Genomic DNA, 26,964 nt, shown 5'->3' with positions numbered 1-26,964 from the left:
CATTTCGATCGGGGCATCAAACACTTCCACTTCCATACCGGGGTCCATATCTTCATCACCCAGAGGGGCCGGCGTGGAGTCGCTATCCATTTGTAGCCTCATGCTGATAGTGGTCACCCTCTGGCAAGTAATGAGGCCTGTATGAACTCCCTACTCCTGAGATGGTCCGGACACTTTTTGACAACTTTGCCCTGCACTTGGACAGTATATGACACGGATCTGTTTTCTTCATTATAATCCTGAGGATTCAACTGAGCCTGTCCCTGAAAATCCTCACATGGGCTGGTCACTGGTTTTGAATGTTCTGTCCTTACAGAATCATGTGTTGTCTCCTGGGTCTCTTGTTGGGAGTGCTCCTTCCCCTCCAGGTTTGGGAAAAGTAAGCTCAATCTTGTCCGATACCGCAACTCCTGTCATTGTGTGAGGGCTAGCCCTGTAGTCAGATTAAAAATGGTGTCAGATTGGTCTCTATGGATGCTGCAGGTTGTTTCTTCATGCCGAGCTCATTCAGCTAACCCATTCGATGCTGGGTGATAGGGTGCTGCCCCAATGTGTTTGATTCCATTGGAAAGCGTGAAGGTCTGAAACTCGGTGCTTGTAACAGCAGTGCCATTGTCAGAGAGCAGGATTTCAGGTATCTCGTATGTGCAGAAACCTTGTGGTAGATTCTCAGTGGTAGCCTGGCAAGTGGGAGCTTATCTGATTGTATTGAATGGCAGATCAGACTCAATGGGCCTTGTCAATTCCTGCTCTTATTTCTAATGTTCTTTCCTCCGTCCACCCATAGCCCAGAGATACTGTATCTATCCCCTCATTCACTAATTCAGCATTGACTGCTGATCAGCCTGGGAAGCTTTTGGGCTGATGTTTTTACAATCAGAGGAGCTGAAGGGGTAAGTGCACTTTTGTTTGAGTGAGTTTAAGTTTTAATTTATTCATCACAAGTAAGACTTATATTAACACTGCAAGGAAGTTACTGTGAAAATTCCCTAGACACCACACTCTGGCACTGGTTCGGGTCAATGCACCTAACCAGCATGTCTTTCAGACTGTGGGAGGAAACTGGAGCTCCCAGAGGAAACCCACGCAGACAAAGGGAGAACATGCAAAATCCACACAGACAGTGACCCAAGCTGGGAATCAAACCCTGGTGCTGTGAGGCAGCAGTGCTAACCACAGTGCTACCGTGCCCTCACTTTGGAGTGAATCCAAAGATGTGCAGGTTAGGTTGATTGGCCATGCTAAATTGCCCCATAGTGTTAGGGGGACTAGTTAGGATAAGTGGGGATATGGGGATAGGGCCTGGAGTGGGATTGTTGTTGGTGCAGACTCGATGGGCTGAATGGCCTCTTTCTGCACTGTTGGGATTCTATGAAACAAAAATTGTCATTCAAGGCTGCATGAAGGAACAGCAGAAGTAAAAGTGCAAACCAGGGTGTTTTTTTTACCTACCAAATACTGAACAAGCATCTTCTCTTATTGAGTGAAACTGCTGTATTTACATAGGATTCACATTTATATAGAATGATGCATAGTCTGCACTGTGTTACAAGTGATAACATGCAGAGTAATTAATATAATGAACAATGAAAGCAAAACCTCAGAAGTTTATTGTCGTCAGCTCAAGTCGAAGATATGTTACTGTCCACATTGTGTTATTCTGTGATGATGTGTTATGGATCATTTGCATAATGTGAGTTGCTGTGATAACCTGCAATTTTACATGCATGTTGTAATCTGGAGCAATAGAAAGGGGCTCGAACCTTCTTTCCATCATGTTATTCTATATGGAAATACATTAGCTGTTTGATTGTTTGTTCTCCTTGAAGGGGCCCCAGTGCTTAACATTGGGAACTTAGAGGTGATGACTACAGCAGTTGAGCTCCAAACCACATACCACAGTTAGGGTGGCGGTTAAAGACAGAACAGGAAATGCCCCCATTGACTGTGCCTTCTTCGTTAAGAGAATCCTTATTGATTGCTATGAATTTGAAGCTGCCAATATCTATTGTGTGGAGATGCCGGCGTTGGACTGGAGTGGGCACAGTAAGAAGTCTCACAACACCAGGTTAAAGTCCAACAGGTTTATTTGGTATCATGCGCTTTCAAAGTGCTGCTCCTTCATCAGATGAATGGGCGTTTCTGGTTCTGATTCATCTGAGGAAAGCACCAAAAGCTCGTGACACCAAATAAACCTGTTGGATTTTAACCTGGTGTTGTGAGACTTCTTATGATATCTATTGTCTGCAGGACCTCCCCAGTGCTAGATACTTTGATATGATCTTCAAGAATCCCACTACTTGCATGAAGTTCCTGAAGGTGTTCGAGGAGAAGAGAGACCTCCACACCTGAGAATCCTCGAAGCAGAGCCCCTCTTTACTCTGCCATCTCAACGGGCCCATGTGGTGACTGTGCACCTCTACATGTTCCAGTTGCAGATCTGCTCGTTACCTGTCATTGACAAGGTTGGCAACTACATCAAGGTTAGGGATGTCTTTTGGCCCTGCACCAGCAAACACTCAAGACAGATGGTAAGGGAATAATCCTCCACCCTCCCTCCAGCTGTGCTATCAAGGGCAGCTGTGGCTATCTTCTCACCATTGGGCAGCCCGAAGTATCCCTCCTGCGGAAAATCCGACCATGTGGTGGCCAACTGCAGTGCCATCATCTGCAAGAATTGCAAGTAAGAAGAATCAGACAGAAGGCTGCAAGCAGGCTAAGAGCTGCAAGCTGTGTGACAGAATAGGCCATCTCTCCACAGGCAGCGAAAGCCGAGGAGGGTCAAGCCAATGGAATGGCCAGTATTACCACTGCCAAGGAGATGTGCAAACTTTAACCCATTGAAGACTCCAGCGAGCAGAATGGGACAAGAGGAAGAGAAAGAGTAAAGCAGCAGATGGCCAAACACTGACCTCAAACTTCCTATTTCTCAGTAGAACAGAACAATGAAGGAGGAACCAGCAAAGGACCAATTGGCAGATTGGCAGCTGGTGAAGGAAAACAAAACGAGGATGGCAAATAAAGCACTGAACCACTTCTCAGATAAGCATTTCATCCAACACAGATGACAAGGCTGCTGCTGTTCAGGTGACAAAGGACAAGGGCGGCACCTACAGAAAAAGCAAAGCTCTTGGGAGTTGGAGGAGGAGACACCGGAGCTCCAGAGTATTGGAGACAACAAGGAGGCCAGCACATCTCAACTCCAACCTCAAAGTGAAGCGGCCAGCACATCCCAGCTCCGGGAAGCCCGACGTTCCTGAGGGAGAATAGATGGGAGAGACTTCATTAACAGAGAAGGTGATGCCACCTGGATGGAGCATTTCCAGTGGGGGGAGGAATCAGGTTAATTTTCTCAGCCCATCCAAAGTGAGGCAATTTAGAGGCGTTCTGGGCATGCAGAAGCTGTCCAAAGGACTGGAACAGGTCTGGCAAGTGACAAAACTTGGGGAGGAAAGATTGCTTCCACTAATGTGTGTTGTGTTAATTCTAATATGCAATGTGGTGTGACTTTGGATCACCTTGTCAAGGTCAAAGCTGACCTGCTGTTTCTGCAGGAGTGGGCAACACCACACCTCACTCCTAGAAGCAGTGGTTGCACTGGTGATCCCGTGGGCCATCAATCTGATCAGCAGGAAATGACTTGTGTTCCTCCCATCTGGGGGCAAACTTCACCGTCTTGGAGCGGCACGGTGGCACAGGGTTAGCACTGCTGCCTCACAGTGCCAGGGACCCGGGTTCGATTCCCGACTTGAGTCACTATCTGTGTGGGGTTGCACATTTTCCCCATGTCTCCCCATTTCGTCCAGGTACTCAGGTTTCCTCCCACACTCCAAAGATGTGTAGGTTAGGTGGATTGGCCATGCTAAATTGACCTTAGTGTCAGGGGATTAGCAGGGTAAATACGTGGGGTTACGGGAATGCAGCCTGGGTGGGACTGTTGTCGGTGCAGACTTGCTGGGCCAAGTGGCCTACTTCTGCTCTGTGGCGATGCTATGATGATTCTATGATCTTTGAAGTTATGGAGATGGCAGGCAGGAGCTTCCTCGTAGCAAGTGTATTGTACAAGAATGCTCCACTCTGATTAATTACCATATATGCCCCAGCTCAAAACAGCAAGTGGTTGGCTGCCCTTCAGCAGCTCCTACTGCTGGTGGCGATACCCAGGCTGGTCATTCTGAGTAGTGACTTCAACAGCATCATTGATGTGGCTGGACAATCCAGCAGGGCCGGATCAAACTGGATACCCCATCCACACTCTTGATGGAAACAATAAAGGATGCCTGCAGAATATCTTCAGCAACCCAGAATGCGATCGTGGCCAGATGGGTCCATCCATTCCAGGATAGACTTCCTGTTTGTGTCCCAAGCCTTCACAGTCAGGTCCACCAACATCAAGCCAGTATTCTTCTTTGACCACTCCTCCTACTGGCTGACTGACACCTACAGGAAAACCAGAAGGTGGACTGGGGAACACGGAAACTGAATGCAAAACTGTTGACCCCAGAGTACATTGAGGAACTCAAATGGGGCCACAGATTATCTGATGAATGAATAAAAAGAAGGCAGTCTCAGTGTTGCAGTGTGGCACAGGTCTGGCCCATTTCTCACTCCAGCTCTGTGGTGGTCACCCAAGCTATTTTCCACTTTTCTGGAGGTTGAAAATGGACTGCGTTCAGAGGGACACGATATACAAACCCTTAATCCTGTGCATAGGCCCTTGGTACACAGACAGTGTCACAATGTACTGAGGTTCTACCTGTCCCCGGTGTTGTGAAGGATGGGTCTGGCCACATTGTCATGGAACGTTCCATGTAGTTAGATTGTGCCGTACCATCTGTCCCTCATGGAAAGATTTATGCAGAGAAACACCTTTGACCACAAGTCCATCTGCATGTAATGTCCTCAAGGCCCTGAAGGAAAAGGAGATGAGAAAAGTCCAACAGGTTTATTTGGAATCACGAGCTTTCGGAGCGCTGCTCCTTCATCAGGTGAGAGAGGAGATAGGTTTCACAAACACGGCATGTATAGACAGAGACACAATTGTAAGATCATGGTTGGACTGCGAGTCTTTTCAGGTAATCAAATCTTTCCAGGTACAGACAGTGCGAGAGAGCCAAAAAACAAGATTTGCACTGGTGAGATTTCATGATGTGATCGTCTCCGCCCCAGTCAGTGACATAATGGCATTCCTACCTTACAATGACGGGAACCCCATTTAACTACATTTCCTTGCTGTATCATTCCCCCATACATCCTTTAGGTTTGGCACCTACCTGTCTCCAGCATATTTTTTCTAAGTGTTTAAAAATTCAGTGGGGAAAGCTGGCAGCAGGCTTGCGGGCTACACACTGCTTGAGAGAATACTTTGGGAAAAAAAACAAAAAATTCCATTCTACAAATAATCACAATTGTGTGGAAGCATCTCAGAGTGCAACTTGCTCGAGGTAGACAACTTAAATACCATTGCACTATTTGTAATGGTGGCACGATGGCATAGTGGTTAGCACTGCTGCCTCACAGCGCCAGGGACCTGGGTTCAATTCCCAGCTTGGGTCACTGTCTGTGCAGAGTCTACACGTTCTCGCCATGTTTGTGTGGGTTTCCTCCGAGTGCTGCAGTTTCCTCCCACAGTCCAAAAGGCGTGTTGGCTAGGTGCTAAATTCTCCCTCAGTGTACCCAAACAGGAAGGTGGCAACTAGGGGATTTTCACAGTAACTTCATTGCAGTGTTAATGTAAGCCTTACTTGTGACACTAATAAATAAAACATAAAAACTAATGATCATTTTGAAACACCTGTAATGTTATTCTGGCTGTATTGAAGCACCTCAGAGTGCAACATAATCTCTGTAGAAAACCAGAATATTATTGCGCATTCTGTGGTAGCCATTTTGAAATGTTTTTAATATTGTTTCAGCTATATCACCAATAAAATACAAAGAAAATTGGCAGATCCAGAAACTTGCCTTCAGCTGGCATTTGCTTTCTCCTGGATAAAAACTTTCAATTCTTGGTCAGATGATTAAATTTGCAAAGCTTTTGGAAAAGTTTAATATAAAAGACTTTGAACTTACTGAAAAGCTGCTGTTACAGTCAGGGAGAGAGGCAAATTTATTCTTTTCACCATCTCTCCATAAGCAGAGGTGTTTTAATATTTGAATTTAAGTTTTGAAATAAACTGTGCTATGTTTCCACAAATCTTCGGTTTATGAATTCAATTTTAAAATGATTCACAGCAGACTTTCTTTAGGGTGAAATCAGAAGTATTATTTGCTCTTACATTCAAATTTAGGGGATGGTCATTGCAGCCACACACACATGCTCACACACTCACACACACACACACACACACACGCACATATGCTCACACACACACACATACACACACACACACGCACGCTCACACACACACGCACGCTCACACACACATATTCACACACACACTCACACACACACTCACACACATGCTTACACACATACACACGCACGCTCACATACACATGCTCACACACACACATGCTTACACACATACACACACACACACACACACACACATAGCAGATAGGAAATAAAAGAGCTTATTAACTGGGATTAATTTTAAACCAATAAAAACCCCAAAGGTATGGTTATTAACTCTTCTGAATGTTAGACTTCAGTGGGGGTTCCTTCAGGCAGGTTCAGCTAGCTGAAAGCATGAGTTGCCTAATTTCCTGAAAGTTCATGTGCACCCCCCCCCCCGCCCCACCGTATTTACTCAGATGCCAACACTAGATTGGATTTATTTTCATTCTTGTGCCTGGTTATTGCAGTCTTGCCGTCACTGCTGCTCAGATATTCTGCTCTTTCATGACCTGCAGTTCTTCTTCCTCCACCGAGGTGAGCCACTTCAGGTCAGGCACACCATCGCTGGTCCTTGCATGACAACGTGCAGGCCAAGTGACACCTAACCCACTTGCCTGCACATATCACGTCTCACAAAACAGCCCATCATTTTGAATGCTCACAAAATCCAGATTGTCACAGTTTGGCCTCAATTGCCATTTAGTCCTGAGCTGATTCACCCTTCTGGCCTCACACCCTACTTGCAAAGATACATTACTTGACGTTACATTACGTGAGATACATTACGTGAGAGAACCTTTGATAAATTGTGATTCTGTCACTTGCCCTGGGGGATTGGGGCAGGTCGACAACCCTTTCCCGCACTGGACCCAGGATCTTCAGAGGGCCTGACGGTTGCTCACTTCCACATGATCTCCATCCAGGCCACCTTGGACAGAGAGAAGGCTCTTCTGTTACCATCTTTGGGAAAGAGCAGCCCCTGCAGTGTACTGATGTCCTGGAGGCTAACCTGCGGAGAGGCGTTGTGAAACTGTAGGACATAGATGCAATGGAAGAAGCTGAAATGTGATTTGTGGGTGGGCATGATGCACAGAACACAAAAGAATAATAAGGGAGGGGTAGTTTGAGTGGGGTGAGGGTGATGAAGGTTTGGACAGGGTAGGTGGTGCAGAGCCTCTCTCTCTGTCAAGGAGTCCCTTTTTAGCCTCCTTGTATCTGCTACATTGTCACCTGATGGTGAGATCCACCAATGAATACCCACCCACCACGCAATGAACTTCTAATTTTAATTATGCCACTTTGAAGAATTGCTGCATATATCGAGGCATCAATAAGCAAAACAAAAGCTTTAGGATCAACATTGCTGGCCAAACACTCAATTATAGGTATGTGAAATAATAGATTGGACCCATTCCAACTTGATGGATAATAGAAAGCAGCAGACAATTGAAGTTCCCCAATACAAAGCATTGCCATTCAGTTCCTCTTTTAATTGAAGTTAAAACAAGGTAAAAGGCACAGGTGCTGAAGGGGTAAAAAGTCTGTTGTGTGAGTCAAGCAGAAATGCCATTGAAAAGTGTTTCTGCAGTCGGACCTCATTAAAGGTTGGTGTAGGATTTGTTCATTCCTTTGGAATAGACGTAGGCACCACTGGTTCCAAGTGGAAACTTCTTTATTAGGCATCCTTTATCGTTAGCATTTTACAGAAAGCGAAAGAGATTAATTTTACTGGTAGAGAGAGAGAGAAGAGATCTGGCCTGAAAAGCTTGCACAGAATTCAAACAGCAACTAAACACCAACTGAACTGAACTGAACTGAACTGAAAACATATCAATGTTACTACAACATAACTAAATACTTATCTGTGTTATTAAAGGGCTGAATACAAGCAGTCTCGAGCTACATAAAGAATTGGCATCTGTGGCCGTGGAAGCTTCTGTTCACCTATGAGAAGGTCTGTTTACCTTTCATTGTACTTTCAGAGAATGTAGCCAAGTTTCTAGGCGGAATCCAGAATTCCAAGCTGAGTTTTCAAATGTGGCCAAATGAGCTTAAGTCAGCTTAAAGCATAGCACAATTAGTTACATTAAGCAGAAATACCTTAAAATGAAGCCTTTTAACTGGGCAAACCATACAGAGGATCCCACAGTTGGGGATAGTTGGACCAGGACATGCAGACATATTTCAGTTCCCATTCTAAACTCTCTTGGGGTCCTAGGGTGCAGGGCAGGGAGGGTAGAGAAAGCCAGGGGGTGGAAATTGGAAATGGGCGATGTGGGGAGACATGGGAGGGTCAAATGACCACTGGACCTTAAGTTAGAAGATGGCTTCTGATGGAGGCACCAACCCCCATCCTCCACCTCTACCCAAGGCTGAAGACTGATGTTATGATGACCATGAAGGTCACGGGGCATCATCAATAGATCTATCTGTGGAGTATGAGCTGTCTTATTGAGCGACTGGAGGCTTGCCCAATAGAAATCAGCCAGTGAGGTTTTTTTAAGCCTGTAGCTTTACCCCAACCGCAGTTGTAAATCCTGAGGTAAGACACAGGAGCAGCCTTTTCCTTTGGTGCACAATAAAGGGATAGGAAATTAGCATTTGGCTGTGCTATTACATTGGTGACGAGGGTGGGATTCTATGTTTTTAATCATGGCGAACCCACTCTCCAAATGGTTGGAGGTGCACCACATGGGCTCCATGACTTCTCAGGCTTTGATCGAGAAGTTGTAGCAAAGCTTCAGCATACATGGACTACCAGAAGTCCTGGTTTCTGATAAGGGCACAGCCCTTACGAACAATGGTGTGCAAAATGTCTGGACTGCACCTCATCACCTGTTGTCAAATGTCCTGACCCAGACCCATCTTCAACGGATGTCCATCCAAGCACCAAGTGATAGAAGAGACCTCCTCGCAGTGGGAGAGACATGGACCTAAGAGGGGGTGGGATGTTATGATGGCCATGAAGGCCACAGAGAACATCAAAAGATCTACCTGTGGGCTTTGTGGAGTACAGACTGCCTTTTTGAGCAAGTGGAGGCTCACACAATGAGAAGCGGTCAGCAGGTATCCTGAAACTTGTTACTCTATCTAGACTGTTCTTGTAGGTCCTGAGATGACGGTTACCTGACGCGGCCTTTTTCTTTAGGGCACAATAAAGGGTGTCAGTGATGTGAAACTGGCATTTTGCTGGATTACTGTACCCGAACCTGCTTGGGCTTCCTCCATGTCTGGGAAATACCTCACCCCCATCACCCCGATAATTGGCCAATTAAGGGCCTTAATTGAGGCAAGAATGGGCGGCCTGTCTGAGGCCTTGCCCACCCTAGCATAAAATTGCTGCAACATCAGAGTGGGCAGGGACCTGGAGGGAAGCCCATTCCTTCCATTTCATCACTGGCCTAAAAACCGAGCAGTGGGGAGTGTGAAATTCAGACCCCTTTGCCAGGTTCTTGTAAAGGGTTCTGCTTGGTGTTGATGGTTGCTTCAGCAATATCAATTTATGTATCTATGCGTTGCTTTTGTTTGATTTCATGACTGAAGCAATGTTGACCCTGTTAACACTGATCACTTCTCCCATCTGTGGCTGTATACCGAGCGAACTCAAATTACTTAACAGAACCTATGAGCTCCCACATTTTGAAGTCAGAAACTGCTCTGTGAGAACGGTAAAGGTGGCGCTGCCTTAAATGATTTTCAGATGAATTCCTCCAAGCAACAGCAGGAGATAGCGGTCAAATTTCCCAGCTCCAGCACATGTTGCATTGTGCAAGTGACAGATGCTGTGTTTGTCCAGACCTGGGATTTTATTAATTTCAGCATGGAAACCTGCCAAAAATGCAACCTTTTATCTTCTGCCCAAGACCTTGCTGATGGCACCCATTCCTCCCTTGCTCTCTCCTCCATAAACTGAATGCGTACCTGGTCTCTAACCATAGGTACAGAATCACTCACAGAAACGTATGCGTTGCTGATTCATCCCCTCTCCTTCGCCTGCTTGAGAAAATCCCCAGGGCAGTCCCCTTAAACTTACTATCTAAGTCATACTGGGCTCTCTATCCTGCAATGTGTATCTGGGCGTGTATCTGGCACGTGTAATCTGGGCAGAATTTAACCTGGGCAGAGACAGTTGAAGAATTTAATGCAAAAGATTCAAGTTGCAACTCTCAACAAAAATGGAATGGTTATGTAAAACCTAAACCTTTTGTTACTATTTTACAAGAAGAATTAATTATACAGTAACAAATATATGAAAGTAATTAAGTAATTTAATTTAAATATAAAACTCTATATTTTGGCAATAACTCTGGCAATTTTATCATCATGATGCACCCAGCTTTGGGCGCGACTAGGTGGTCAAGCACAATTGGTGACAGTTTTCGCCATTTTACGAGCACCGGATTTCCGGGGCGGTCAGTCTCTCGGCAGAAAGGGGCGAGAGGCAGGCTGTTTCTCATCTGCGCTCAATCATCCGGGTCCGCCCAGATTGATCACCTCACCGGGAAAAGTTCATGCCAGCGAGGAATAGACATGCTCCCCATGAACGGGGAGCAGTCGTGTTGGCCTCACCAGTGGAACTGGCGGCTATTGAGGCCCCCCCACCCCTGAGGAGGCTGAGGGCAAGGTGGAGGTTAGGCAGTGCCAGACTGGCACCTGGGCAATGCCCAGCAGGCAGTGCCAGAGTGCGGGGCTAATGGGAGGGGCCAGTGGGGAGGGGGGAATGTTCATGGGAGGAGGAGGCCCACTGCCACTTTGCAGGGATGAGTGGGGGGAGGGGGGAGAGGGAGATAGAGGGGGCCCACTGCCACTCTGCAGGGATCAGTGATGGGAGGGGAGGGAGATAGAGGGGGCCCGCTGCCACTCTGCAGGGATCATTGGAGCGACAGGGGGAGGGAGAGGGGGCCCACCGCCACTCTGCAAGGATCAGTGATGGGAGCTACTTCGGACCAAGATGAGGAGTTTTTTTTTACTCAGGAGGGCTGTGAAGCTTTGGAATTTTCTAACCTGCTAGCTGTGGAAACTGAGTCATTGAGTACGTTTAATGTACAGAATGATAGATTTCCAAATACCAATGATGTAAAGAGATATGGGGATCGCATGCAAGAAAGGCATTGAAGCAGATACTCAGGCATAATCCTATCGTATGATGGTTCAGGCCCAATAGGATAAATGGCCTCCTTCTCTTCCTATTTCCCTATCAGACACTCACCTTATTGATTCTGTCTATCCAGAGTCAAACGATCTTGACACAGACGTACAAGTTTGGTTTGGAACGGCCAGCAATAATTTTGGCTTAAGGCTTTCATAAAGGTTACTGAAGGTTACTGAGTGAACTTATGCCCGTGGATGAATGCACTGTTATAGCACACACTCTGGGAGCAGCAGTTCAAGAGGTAGCTCACCACCACCTTCTCAAGAGCAACTAGGGCTGGGTAAGAAATGTGGGCTTAGCCAGCGACACCCATTTCCTATGATTGAAGTTAAATAACCTGTTTCCTTCTTCCAACCCTGGCCCTTGCAGTGTATTCACTATACCCTCTGATCTTACCTTCTCTGATGCTAAATGTTCTGTACTCAGTAAAGGACTCTATTTCATTCCGTTATATCCTGACCCCAGGGAATTTCAGGCTAGGCAAGATGCTGAACTCTTCTTCCATCGCCTCCATCTCTGTGCTCACTTCTTTGGGCATGAGTCCTGCCCCCACCCCCCCTCCCTCCCCGGCGTTCAACAGATCCCTTCACCCAACTTCAGTATTCTCCCCCTTCCTGGACCCGACCCTCTGGCCTCCTCCCTGCTGGACCCCACCCTCTGGCCTCCTACCGACTGGACCCGACCCTCTGGCCTCCTCCCTGCTGGACCCCACCCTCTGGCCTCCTCCCTGCTGGACCCCACCCTCTGGCCTCCTTCCTGCTGGACCCCACCCTCTGGTCTCCTACCGACTGGACCCCACTGTCTGGCCTCCTCCCGACTGGACCCGACCCTCTGGCCTCCTCCCTGCTGGACCCCACCCTCTGGCCTCCTCCCTGCTGGACCCCACCCTCTGGCCTCCTCCCTGCTGGACCCCACCCTCTGGCCTCCTCCCTGCTGGACCCCACCCTCTGGCCTCCTTCCTGCTGGACCCCACCCTCTGGCCTCCTACCAACTGGACCCCCCCCTCTGGCCTCCTACCAACTGGACCCCACCCTCTGGCCTCCTACCAACTGGACCCCACCCTCTGGCCTCCTACCAACTGGACCCCACCCTCTGGCCTCCTACCAACTGGACCCCACCCTCTGGCCTCCTACCTGCTCTTAATCTTTTCATTGAAAACTATCGGTGCAACAGGTGTCTCAATTTCTCTGCCCCCCCATTGCCCATTCAAACATCTCTGCCCCCCCGCTTGCCCACTCCAACCTGTCTGCCCCCTCCCTCACCCACTCCAACGTGTCTGCACCCCTGTCGCCCAACCCAACCTGTTTCCCCCCTCCCCTGCCCATGCGAATCTGTCTGCCCCCCCCATTCACTCCAACCTGTCTGCCCCCTCCCTCACCCACTCCAACTTGTCTGCCCTCCTGTTGCCCACTCCAACTTGTCTCCCTCTGAACTTACTGCACTCTATTCTCTTTGATCCAACCCTGACCCTGATCAAACTTGCTGACAAGGGTGATGCTGTTTTTATCTGACGTACTGACCCCTACCTCGCATAGGCTGAGCGTCAACTCTCAGACACTTCCTCCTACCTCCTGCTGGGTCACGACCCCAGCACCAAACATCAAGCCATTGCTTCCAGGACTGTCACTGAGCTCATTGTCTCTGGGGATCTTCCCTCCATAGCTTCCAACCTCAGTCGTCCCAACCCCAGACAGCCCGCTTCTACCTTACTCCCACAATCCACAAATAGGACTGTCCTAGTAAGCCCATCGTATCAGCTTGTTCCTGCCCCACTGAACTCATTTCTTCCTATCCTGACTCCATCCTTTCTCCCTTTGTCCAGTCTCTTTCCATCTACATTTGTGGTTCCTCTGATGCCCGATTTCATACCAACAATGCCCAGTTTCCTGGCCATAATCACCTGCTCTTTACTGTGGAGGTCCAATCCCTCTAACCCTCCATCCCCATCAGGAGGGTCTGAGTACTTTCCACCTCTTCCTTGAGCAGAAACCTGACAATCCCCATCCCCATCCAGCCTTTCAGAGCTTCTTCTGTCACTCCATTATTTCTCTGTTAACTTGTCCCACTTCCTGTGAATAGAAGGTGTGGCCATGGGTCTCCACATGAGCCCCAGTTAAGCCTGTTTTTTTGTGGATTCTGTGGAACACTCCTTGTTCCAATCCTATTCAGGCCCACTCCTGGAATTCTATTTCCATTACAGCAATGACCATATCAGCTCTGCTTCATATCTTCATATCTGGAGAATTGATCAATTTTGCTTCCAATTTTCGTCCCTCTCTCACCTTCACATGAATCGTATCTGACACTTCTCTCCCCTGACCTCTCTGTCTCCATTTCTGGTGAAAGACTGTCCACCAATATTCATTACAAGCCCACTGACTCCCAGTTACCTCACACCCTGCTTCTTGTAAGGACTTCATCCCAGTTTCTCTGCTGTTGCATCTGTTCTGCTGATGCCACATTCTGACATGTCTGCCTTTTTCCTTAGACAGACCCAAAGGGAGATATCTCTGTCATCAGGTGATTTTGACATTTGAGCAGAACAGAATCGAGTTCCTTCAGGACAAGGATGTGTGGCATAAAGCCAATGTCACCCTTAATCCATCCCTACAGTATATGCAATACTTACAATTGGTTATGCAAAGCGAGACTTGGCCTAATATCACACAATGCCACACACCCTGGACATCCTCTCTTCCAGTTTCTTCCGTCAGGAAAAAGATGCAAAAGTCTGAGGTCACGCACCAACCGACTCAAGAACAGCTTCTTCCCTGCCGCTGTCAGACTTTTGAATGGACCTACCTTGCATTAAGCTGATCTTTCTCTTCACCCTAGCTATGACTGTAACATTACATTCTGCACTCTCCCCTTTCCTTCTCTGTGAACGGTATGCTTTGTCTGTATAACACACAAGAAACAGTACTTTTCACCGTATCCCAATACACGTGACAATAATAAATCAAATAAAACATCAAATCTGGAAAAAGTATGGATCCAACTTGCTGTGTACCTGAATCCTCTTCCAATCGACATGAGACATGAAAACATGAGACATCAACCTAAACTGTAAACCAATTTTTTTTATTTTGTTGAACACCTATCCATTGAAGCGATGGAAGAATTCATCAATGCAACAATCACTTCCACCTTGATCAAAAAGGTTCAAAATCCAAGCTTTCTTCTATTTTGTTCCTCCAGCTTAATAGAAATATGAAAACCTGACTAAGTGTCGTTGCATCATTCTCAGGGGGGGAAAATTCTGAATTTATTCCTCTCCTGTTGCCAATTCACATAGTAGTTAATTAATTTATTACTTGTCCACATTGCACTGACCAAGTGGCTGCTGCCTTGGTAAAGTATAAAGGTTAATCCTGAGGTACAACACTAACCAGAAAAATCAATTTAAATTATTCATTAATAACAGTCTATATCCAGCCTGAGCATACATCACATTTTCCATCAGGTTCGGATACATCTGTTTGTTTCAGGAAGAAATCAGTCATTTTTAATCTCCTTGCACTTGAACGCACAGAGGTCACAAAACTGGACTCCATAGAACCACTGGTTTCAGCATTACAGTAGTCCGGGGGGACCTCTGATGCAGCCACTGATCACCATCTTGGGAAAGATGATGTTCTGTGCATGCCATACGCGCATCAGAAACATGCAAAGTGAACAGATTGTGGCAGAAAAGGAAAACACTGCAGATGTTGAAAATCTGAAATGAAAACAGAAAATGCTGGAAATACTCAGCTGGGCTGGCAGCAGCTGTGAAGACAGAAACACAGTGAAGGTTCCAAGTCTGTATGACTCTTCTTCTGATTCAAAACCACTCACCATCCTGACTTGGAAATATATCGGCTATTCCTTCACTATCACTGGGTCAAAATCCTGGTTCTCCCTCCCTAACAGCACTGTGGGTGTACCTACACCACATGGACTGACTGATGTCCAATAACAATCCTGGAACACCCTCCCTGGAACACCCTCCCTAACAGCACTGTGGGTGTACCTACACCACATGGACTGACTGATGTCCAATAACAATCCTGGAACTCCCTCCCTAACAGCACTGTGGGTGTACCTACACCACATGGACTGCAGCAGGTTCAAGAAGGCAGCTCGTTGCCCTCTTCTCAAAGGGAAATTGGGGATGGGTATTACTTACGGGGCGAAAAACTGCAGCAGGCGATGGTGTAGAGGGACCTCGGGGTCCTTGTGCATGAGTCGCAAAAACCCAGCTTGCAGGTGCAGCAGGTGGTCAGGAAGGTGAATGGGATGCTGGCCTTCATAGCGAGGGGGATTGAATATAAAAGTAGGGAGGTCTTGCTGCAGCTGTATAGGGCATTGGTGAGGCCGCAGCTGGAGTACTGTGTGCAGTTTTGGGCGCCGCACCTGCGCAAAGATATTTTGGCCTTGGAGGGAGTACAGAGGAGGTTTACTAGGCTGATACCGGAGTTGAGGGGGTTGAGCTATGAGGAGAGGCTGAATAAACTGGGCTTGTACTCGTTAGAGTTTAGAAGAATGAGGGGAGATCTCATTGAGACGTATAAGATGATGAATGGGATGGATAGGATAGAGGTGGAGAGACTCTTACCGCCCAAAAAAGACAGTAGGACTAGGGGGCACAGCCTCAAGATAAAAGGGGGGCGGTTTAGAACGGAGTTGAGGAGGAACTTCTTCACTCAAAGGGTGGTGAATCTCTGGAATTCTCTGCCCGTTGAAGTGGTGGAGGCTGCCTCGCTAAATATTTTTAAGACGCGGGTTGATGGGTTTTTGATAAGAGAGGGGATTAAGGGTTATGGGGAGAGGGCGGGAAAGTGGAACTGAGCAGCGACAGATCAACCATGATCTTATTGAATGGCGGGGCAGGCTCGAAGGGCTAGATGGCCTACTCCTGCTCCTATTTCTTATGTTCTTATGTAATAAATGCTGGCCTGGACAGTGACAGCCATGTACCATGAAATTTTTTTTAAACTTTACCCACATATGTTAGTTCACCATTCATTGTTGCATCAAATGGGATGAGTTGGTAGCATAGTGGGAACATTGCTCCCCTAGTAATCCAGATACACAGGCAAGTCTTTTGCGGGCGTAGGTTCAATTATCACCAAGGCTGCTGGTGGAATTTAAATTCAGTAAGTAAAAAGTCTGGAATTAAAAATCTCTCAGTAACAATGACCATGGAACTATCATTGATCTGGTCCTTTCGGGAAGGAAATCTGCCTTCTTTACCTGATCCACACCAGAACCACAACAATGGCCTTAACTGCCTTCTGAAACGGTCGAGTAAGCCACTCAGATCGAGGGCAATTTGGGATGAGGGACTTGTCAGTGATGCGCATGTCACATGAAATAATAAACAACAAGATTAACAAGGTCCTGTTCACTAGGATAGATAGGTTCATCACCTCCTTTCAAACACAGAGAAGCAGGAGGGGCAAGCACATTGCTTTCCCAGTGATATAGCGAGCTGTCAACTGCAAGGACATGACTGTGCCTCACTTCAATGCGAAAGTGTACAGAAATCAGAAAAGGCCCTATTTCCTCAATATACACTTGGTGTGTGACCATTATGACCCTTGATCAGACCCCCAAGCTGTTAGTGATATCTGGTTTATAGACTCCGTACAGTGCAGAGAGAGGCCATTCGGCCCATCAATCCTGCACCAAAAAGAATCCCACCCAGCCCCTATCCCCGGAACCCCACAAATTTACCCTGCTAATCCCTCTAACCTACATACCTTGGGATACTAACACAACCACACCCAACAGACACAGACAAACGCACGCACACACACACAAAAGCAGACAGACACATACAGATTAATAAATACAGTGGTGGCACAGTGGTTAGTACTGCTGCCTCACAGCACCAAGAACCTGGTTTCGATTCCTGGCCTGGGCCACTGTCTGCGTGGAGTTTGCGTGTTCTCCTTGTATAAGCATAGGTTTCCTCTGGGTGCTCCGGTTTCCTCCCACAGTCCAGAGACGTGCTGTTTAGGTGAATTGGCCATGCTAAATTCTCTCTCAGTGTACCCAACAGGAATGTGGTGACTGGTGGATTTTCACAGTAACTTCATCGCAGTGTGAATGTAAGCCTACTTGTACTTTACTAAGGGGTAATTTAGCATGGCCAATCAACCTAACCTGCACATCTTTAGACCATGGAAGGAAGCCAGAGCACCCGGAGGAACCCCACGCAGTCACGGGAAGAACGTGCAGACTCTGCACAGACAGTGACCCAAGCCGGGAATTGAACCTGGGTCCTTGGTGCTGTGAGGCAGCAGCGCTAACCACTGTGCCACCGTGGCACCCGCATGGGATTAAGGAGCAATAATATTTTGTTCAAAGAAGACAAAGTTTGTGATTTAAGACAAGACAGTTGCTTTTTGAAAAACTCCACATTGTTCTAGAGGTTCAGAACAAACAAAGACAAACTTTACTTTAAATATCTATCATATACTCCAACATTCAGGTTAAGTGTGAGGTACATCTGAATTAACAGATGAAACTGCGGTTAAACACACGACCCTACCCAGTAAATGCCAAATACAACCAAAGCAAATTCCATGAATTTCTCTACAACTCACCCAGATGTCAGATCTCAGACTTTTGTATATTTTTCCCAACAGACAGCGTGGGGTTCTTAATTATGCTGGCTGCTTTTCCGAGGCAGCGAGAAGTGTAGACAGAGTCAATAGATGGGAGGACAGATTGCTGGATTGCCATGAGCCCCTCCATACAATTCGGAGCTCACCACCTCCCCCCACCAGCCCACACTGACTTCTGCAGCCATGAAGGCAGTTGTTTGAATCTGCATGGCATAACTTGTTCCAGCGCAGCTATAAAACTGGCATCTACCTGAACAATGTGGAAAATTTCCCAGGTAAACCCTGTCCACAAAAAAGCAGGACAAAACCAACTGGACCAATCATCCTGCCCTGATGGCACAGTGGTTGGCACTGCTGCCTCACAGCGCCAGGGACCCGGGTTCAATTCCCAGCTTGGGCCACTGTCTGTGCGGAGTTTGCACATTCTCTCCATGTCTGGTGGGTTTCCTCCGGGTGCTCCGGATTTCTCCCATAGTCCAAAGATGTGTGGGTTAGTTGGATTGGCCATGTTAAATTGTACCTTAGTATCCAAAGATGTGGAGGTTAGGTGGATTGGCCATGCTAAATTGCCCCTTAGTGTCCAAAGATGTGCAGGTTAGATGGACTGGCCATACTAAATTGCCCCTTAGTGTCCAACGATGTGCGGGTTAGGGTGGATTAGCCATGTTAAATTGCCCCTTAGTGTCCAAAGATGTGTGGGTTAGGTGGATTGGCTATGCTAAATTGCCCCTTAGTATCCAAAGATGTGTAGGTTAGGTGGATTGGCCATGCTAAATTGCCCCTTAGTGTCCAAAGATGTGCAGGTTAGGTGGATTGGCCATGCTAAATTGTCCCTTAGTGTCCAAAGATGTGTAGGTTAGGTGGATTGGCCATGCTAAATTGTCCCTTCGTGTCCAAAGATGTGCAGGTTAGGTGGATTGGCCATGCTAAATTGTCCCTTAGTGTCCAAAGATGTATAGATTAGGTGGATTGGCCAGAGTAAATGCTTGTGGTTACGGGGATAGGTGGGGGGAGTGCTTGGGTAAGATGCACTTTTGGAGGGTCAGTACAGGTTCGATGGGCTGAATGGCTTCGTTCACACTGTAGTGATTCAAAGATTGCTACTCATCAGCCTCCCCTTGATTATTAGTAAAGTGATGGAAGGTGTCAGCAACAGTGCAATCACAAATCACTTACTCAGCAATAACCTGCTCACTGATGCTCAGTTTGGGTCTAATAGCCTTACAGACATGGACAAACATGTTGAACTCTAGAGATGAGGTGAGACTGATACCCCTTGATATGAAGGCAATATTTGACTATGTGTGACATCAAGGAGCCCTAGTGAAACTGGAGCCAATGGTTGGCATCAAACCTAGCACAAAAGCAGATGGTTGTGGTTGTTGGAGGTCAATCATCTTAGGAGTCCCTCAGGGTTAGTGTCCTAGGCCCAACCATCTTCAGTTGCTTCATCAATGACCTTCCCTCCATCGTAAGGTCAGAAGTGGGGGTGTTTGCTGATGATTGCACAATGTTCAGCACCATTCGTGACTCCTCAGATATTGAAGCAGTCCATGTTCAAATGTAGCAAGACCTGGGTGTACTTAAAATGAAGCTGGAAATTTGACTCGTAGTGCTTTCCTTCAGGCTCAGGTGATGTTAGGGGGAGCTTTGTTAACCAAATCAAGTGCCACTTTGTCCACTCTCTTGGAGAACGAGGTAGTTTATAACTGTGGGATGAACCAGAGAACCGGGCAGGGGCATCAGGGATGTCTGCAACTCCATCCACTCTAAGCCCAGTGGAGGAGATAATAACCTGAGTCATGTAGCCAGCTGTAACAAAGCCCGTGGCATCCACCATGTCACCAAGACAATCAAGGATGTTGGTAAGTTATTGCCTTGGAATCCTTCTCAACTCCCACCTCACTCCCTACTTGGCATGAAGTGGAAGCTGAGATAATGGGTGTCCTGCATTCATCCCAGCCCTTTCCCATACTCCATCCCTGCCCTTCTGCTTTTACACTTTGGGATAACCAGGAGCTCCCATCTGGTCACCCTCAGCACACTCAAGAAGTGGAGGGAGAGCAACCCCACATCAGCAGTGAGGAAGCGCCATCACTTGATGTATAGCTGCCTGCTCATAAATTGGCCACAAGACAAGCACTAAAGGGGTGCACAGGGGTGAACAGTTCATTTCTGTCTGTGTAATTAGATGTGTTGTTGGGTAAATATGTAAAAAAAAGGTTTTCACTGGTAGCTTCTGTGGTTTGATGGTGACCAAATGGGGTGTGGGGTGACTCAGGTGAGCATAATTATGGGTAATAGTGGATCCATTCTGGTGTGGGGAACTTATTTCACTGATAATCCACTCTCTCAGTGCCCAACTCTTCACAAGAGATAAGCTTCATAGAATCCATTACAGTGCAGAAGGAGGCCATTTGGCCCATCGTAGGGCCAGGGTGGGATTGTGGTTGGTGCAGACTTGATGGGCTGAATGGCCTCCTATATTTAGGGATTCTATTCTATGAGTAGTCTGTACCATCACAATCTCACCCACGCCCTATCCCCATAACCCCATGCATTTACCCTACTAATCCTCTGATACTAAGGGACAATTTAGCATGGTCAATCCACCTAACCCACACATCTTTGGACTATGGGAGGAAACCACAGCACCTGGAGGAAACCCATGCAGACACGGGGAGAAAGTGCGAACTCCACATAGACAGTGACCCAAGCCAGGAATCGAACCTGGGTCCCTGGAGCTGCGAGGCACGGTGTCACAGAGTGTGGAACTGTTGCCTCACAGATCCAGGGATCCAGGTTCAATTCCCAGCGTGGGTCACTGTCTGTGTGGAGTTTGCACATTCTCCCCGTGTCTGTGTGGAGTTTGCACATTCTCCCCGTGTCTGCGTGGGGTTTGCACATTCTCCCCATGTCTGTGTGGAGTTTGCACATTCTCCCCGTGTCTGTGTGGAGTTTGCACATTCTCCCCGTGTCTGTGTGGAATCTGCACATTCTCCCCGTGTCTGTGTGGGGTTTGCACATTCTCCCCATGTCTGCGTGGAACCTGCACATTCTCCCCATGTCTGTGTGGAGTTTGCACATTCTCCCCGTGTCTGTGTGGAGTTTGCACATTCTCCCCGTGTCTGTGTGGGTTTCCTCCAGGTGCTCCGTTTTCCTCCCACACTCCAAAGATGTGCGGGTTAGGTGGATTGGCCATGCTAAATTGTCCCTTAGTGTCCTGGGATGTGCAGGTTAGACGGATTAGCAGGGTAAATGTGTGGGGTTGTGGGGATAGAGCCGGGGTGGGATAGTGATTGGTGCAGACTGGATGGGCCAAGTGGCCTCCTTCTGCACTGTCGGGATTGGATAATTCTTGGATTTCTATGATTCTATGTCAATATTCCCCTCCTAAGTGACAAGCGTGGGATAAGCTTTTCCTGAACTAATAGCCAATGGAAATTAGGAAAGGAACGTCCATTGGCAGAGCCTTTGGTTTGTTTGAAAATTGGAGCTGCAGAATAAAGGTCCACATGCATTTTGAATGAAATAATTTCTAACTTGAGTACAGAATGAGTTTGGTGTGGAATAAGGTTTTCATTCGATAATAAGAAAATTAGTAGCGAATATGACAAGATAGGATTGGGTTAAAACTTCCTATCCAACATTTGGGGAGTTGATAAACACAGCAGAGTTTTGTTTTTCAAACTGCTGATCAGCCAGATGGTTAAATATTGTAAGGTCAGACCAGTAAATCAGACCCATGATCTGATGTTTATGACTTTTCTGAGAAATATTTTTAACAATACACGGGTAAAGCTTAAGGCAGACTTTTAGACTCCCAAAATCCTGAAGATAAAAATCCGTCAGACAGTCTTCCAAACATGAGATTTACTGTTCTCCATACTTAACATGGGTCAAACCCATTGCTGAGATGAAATGTAAAGAAAGTGAACATATTTCTTTGAGTGAGTCCAAAGCAAAATGAGAGTCAGCCATCTGGGCTGGCCAGTAACAAGGACACGGATGGATTGGTAACGGTGGGGACATGTCATCCTGAGAGGACAGCAGGTTCTGCGGAGCCACTGCCATTCCCCTTGGGCAGAAGCTCAGCAATCTTCATAATCTGCTGGGATACAGATTTGATGTCAATAGCCGGAGCGGCATGATGGTTAGCACTGCTGCCTTACAGCGCTGGGACCCAGGTTCAATTCCTGGCTCGGGTCACTGACTATGTGGAGTCTGCACATTCTCCCTATGTCTGCGTGGGTCTCCTCCGGGTGCTCTGGTTTCCTCCCACAGTCTGAAAGGTGTACTGCTTAGGTGCATTGACCTAAACAAGTGCTGGAGTGTGGTGAAATATCACAGTAGTTTCATTGGGGTGTTAATGTAAACCTTACTTGTGACTTATAAACTTTACTTTAGCCAGGGATATGATGAGCTGTGTCTAAGCGTCTGTTAAAGCAGTGATACATCAGCAGGACACTGCCTGCTCTGCAAGTGGAAGCTCAGACATCAACCATTAGGCACTCTCTCATGGGCCTTTCTGCTGGTCCTCCCATGGGGGTGCCCACCATTTCCACATTGGAAAGACTAGCTCCAAGCTCAGGGCGATCCCCTGAAGCACAGTGGAGCCAGACTTCCTCATGCTCCCGGCAGCAACTAAAGACTATCGAGCAAGCTAACAGTGCACCAAGTTACTCGGTGAGCATATTCATCAGCATTTGGGTGTGGTGCCAGTGTATAAAGCAGTGTGAGAAGTGTGTGGTGTGCTGGGTGTGAGATGCAAGTGAGGTAGGTGTGCCATTTTTCTGTCTTACCATAGTCCCAGTGCCTGAAAGTTAGGGCACGGTGGCACAGTGGTTAGCACTGCAGTTAGCACTGCTGCCTCACAGCGCCAGGGACCGGGTTCAATTCCCAGCTTGGGTCACTGTCTGTGTGGAGTCTGCACATTCTCCCTGTGTCTGCATGGGTTTCCTCCAAGTGCTCCAGTTTCCTCCCACACTCAGAAAGATATGCTGGTTGGGTGCATTGGCTGTGCTAAATTCTCCCTCAGTGTATCTGAACAGGAGTGCGAAGACAAGGGGATTTTCACAGTAACTTCATTGCAGTGTTAATGTAAGCCTAATGTGACACTAATAAATAAACTTTAAACTGAACTGTATACTCGAAAAATCTTTAGAAGGGCATAAGTTAACCAAATGGAGAGGAAAGTTGAAGGTACAATTAACCTTGTGGTGGGAAGGAGGTCCATAATGAATGGAAAAATACTGAAAAGTGTGGAGAGAGCGACACAAGGGGTGGCAATTGCCAGTCCTGGGACGGGAGAGACGAGCAATTCCTGTCCAAGACCGACAGACCTTTTGCTGGTCAGTCAAGTTATCTGTTCCAGCCATGGCGATTGCCACAGCAGGCAGGACTGGAAGATTTAGGCAAGGTTTCAAATCACTGCCTGCAAATGGGAGTTCAGGCATGTAAAGCAAAAGGCTCCATAAGCATGTCAGGTTTTAGTAATAGTGCACAGAATACTCAAGTCAGCCCACAGTTAGATGAGTTCAATCTCTTACAGATGTGGCGATCCCTCAGGATCCTGGAGACTCCTGACCTGAAGCTGACCCGGCCCAGCCGACCACGTGGGACCTGTGGCCAGCGTTGCAGCCCCAGAGCCGGGACCTTCACATTCCCGGCTCCCAATTCCCAGCAAAACACTGCCGGAGCCTCCACTCTCCCAGCTCCCAACTCCCAGGAAAACGCTGCCTGAGCCCCCACTCTCCCAGCTCCCAATTCCCTGGAAAACGCTGCCTGAGCCCCCACTCTCCCGGCTCCCAATTCCCTGGAAAACGCTGCCTGAGCCCCCACTCTCCCGGCTCCCAATTCCCTGGAAAACGCTGCCTGAGCCCCCACTCTCCCGGCTCCCAATTCCCTGGAAAACGCTGCCTGAGCCCCCACTCTCCCGGCTCCCAATTCCCTGGAAAACGCTGCCTGAGCCCCCACTCTCCCGGCTCCCAATTCCCTGGAAAACGCTGCCTGAGCCCCCACTCTCCCGGCTCCCAATTCCCTGGAAAATGCTGCCTGAGCCCCCACTCTCCCAGCTCCCAACTCCCTGGAAAACGCTGCCTGAGCCCCCACTCTCCCGGCTCCCAATTCCCTGGAAAACGCTGCCTGAGCCCCCACTCTCCCAGCTCCCAACTCCCTGGAAAACGCTGCCTGAGCCGGAGTCTCCACTCTCCTGGCTCAATTCCCTGGAAAACGCTGCCAGAGCCCCCACTCTCCCAACTCCCAGGAAAATGCTGCCAGAGCCTCCACTCTCCCGGCTCCCAACTCCCAGGATGGCCAGACCAGCAAGTCTGGATCTGGGGCCTCCACTCCTCTGACCTGGAGAGCTGTGACCTCTTGCAGGCCCCATCCGCCCCTTCTTCAGTCACCTCACACTCCTAAAGATCAACTCCCAGTGCCTAACAATCACTAACACTGCTCTTTAAATTTACTTGCAGGTCTATAGATCCTCCTACCTCTGAAGGAAGACTCTGATCTGGCAGTGACCCTGTGAACCCCAACACACGGATCCGGCCACTGGCTCATCTGTGACTGCGACCCCAGGGACGTCACCCACGTACCGACCTTCAGCCCATCCGTGCTGGAGCATGGCCTGGATATCCACCGACCTCTGAAGCTAAACTGCAGCCCCACAGCGACTCGGAACACCCATCCATGCAGACCCATCTACCGATGCAGGAATCGCAAACAAGGCAACAAATCCTCCGACCAGAGAAAGGAACCTCATTGGAAGCATCTATATCCTTAATATCACAAACTACTCTCACTGTGTCCCAGGCCCAGAAAGAAGCAGTCACTCCAGGAAGTGTGGGGAACGTGCAGGCCTGCAGGTTAGAGTGAAACAAGCAGTCCCAAGGCCCCCCCTCCCCTCCCCAGCTTACTGCTGGCAAATGTCCAATCTCTAGAAAACAAACATGATGAACTTAAAAGCAGACTCACTTTTTAAGGAGAACTGAGGGACTGCTGTCTGCTCTGTTTCACGGAGATGTTTCTCACTCCTGCTTCACCGGACTGTGCCCTACAACCAAAGGGCTTCTCAATGCATCGAATGGCCCACACAGCAGCCTCAGGCAAGGCTAGGGGAGATGGGGTCTGCTTCCTAATCAACACCTTGTGGTACCAAGACATAGCAACACTGGCAACTTTCTGCTCCCCAGACCTAGAATACCTGATGCTAAAATGCCGCCCCTACTACCTTCCGGGGGAGTTCACCTCCCTTATCCGAATGGCAGTTTAAATCCCACCCCATGTGGACGTGAAGATCACGCTGGATGAAATATACATCACTACAAATAACCCTGAGATGAAACATCCCGAGACCTTGTTCATCGTGGCCAAGAACTTCAATCAGGCCAAGCTCACAAGCGTTCTACCAAGATACCACCAACACGTCTCCTGTTCCGCCAGAGGCCCAAACACTTAGACCACTGCTACACAAATATCAAACTTGCCTACCACTCTATTGCCCGGCCACACTTTGACAAACCAGACCACAAGACTGTGCTCCCACTGCCGGCTTACAAGCAAAAACTGAAGCAGGAGAATCCATCAAAGAAAGTCGTGCAATGTTGGTCTGAGGAATTGGATGATCTCCTACCGGACTGCTTAGAGTCAGTGGACTGGTCAGTATTAGAATACTCTGTGACAAGTACACCACTACAGTAACTGACTTCATTAGTAATGTGTAGAAGACTGTGTGCCAAAGAAGCAAATCCATGTGTTTCCCAATTGGAAACCAAGGATGAACAGGGATATCCGCTGCTTGCTGATCTGAGATGTTCAAGGCTTTATACTTATAATGGTGATATATAATCTGTGCTGATGGACCCCTGTAAAGGTGCAGACAGAGCACATGTCATGGGAAAGTACATTGTTTTGTGCTCCTGAAATAGCTGGAGATTGGTGCGTGCCTAAACATGCTGTAAGACTGTTTGGCTGACCAGCCTTTTCTATACCTGTGTTAATATCCTCCTTTAAAAATCCTGAAATGTGGCTCTGCCTCTCGTACCCTGTAAGCATGGGCAAGCACCGTTGTGCCATGTTCACATGGCTTTATCTTGTTATCCTCTTTTCCCTTAATCTCTGAAGCATCCTTTCACTGTTTGCCTCTTTGGAGGCGCCGTTTGAAATGAATAATCTAAACCAAGATTGTGGGTCAACTTATAGCACATGGACTGCAGCGATTCAAGAAGGCAGCTCACCACCACCTTCTCAAGGGGAACTAGGGATAGGCAATAAATACTGGCCAACCAGTGACACCCATGTCCCATGAATGAATTTTAAAAAAGTACATTCGTGCTGTCTTGTCTCTTTCTGAATGTATATATGGAAAATTGATTGTTCTGTACAGTACCAATCCCTGAGGATTTGTTGCGCGATTTGTAAAAATGGGGAAAAAAGGCAATAAAAAATATTTAAAAAATAGAAATTTGCTACCTTCCAATCTGCAGGAACTGTTGCACAATCTATCAAAGATGATCACCAATGGATCCACTATTTTTGTAGCTACCTCTTTCAACACTCTGGGATGTAAAATATCAGGTCCTGGGGGTTTCTCCAATACAACCTTCTTACTTGACCAAATTTCCTTCAATTACCCATTCTTCCTTATCCCTTGGGTTTCCAATTTTGGGAGATTTCTTGTATCTTTCTCAGGAATTAATAATAACCCAAAAATAATATTTCCTGCTGTTGAAATATTTCACAATGATTGCCGCAGATTGACTTACTCCCTTTCCATTTGTAGAGATTGGTTACGGAGGCATCCTTGGGGCACAGTGCCCTGGTTCCAGATTAGGCAAAAGAGACTAGTAAATTTC

At 47.6% G+C, this 26,964-nt stretch overlaps 1 long non-coding RNA gene across 1 annotated transcript; it reads left to right on the top strand.

Annotated features, from left to right (window-relative positions):
• Positions 1-787: 787 nt before the first annotated feature.
• Positions 788-26,532, top strand: LOC145361976 (uncharacterized). Its single transcript, XR_013889901.1, has 3 exons — positions 788-893; positions 8,217-8,294; positions 24,583-26,532. It is a non-coding gene; the product is annotated as an uncharacterized LOC145361976 (long non-coding RNA).
• The last annotated feature ends 432 nt before the right edge of the window (positions 26,533-26,964 follow it).

Source organism: Carcharhinus amblyrhynchos, chromosome X (assembly GCF_965287045.1).
Source record: "Carcharhinus amblyrhynchos chromosome X, sCarAmb.v2.hapA, whole genome shotgun sequence".
NCBI classification, from domain to species: domain Eukaryota; kingdom Metazoa; phylum Chordata; class Chondrichthyes; order Carcharhiniformes; family Carcharhinidae; genus Carcharhinus; species Carcharhinus amblyrhynchos.
This window is presented reverse-complemented; position numbering and strand designations above follow the sequence as displayed.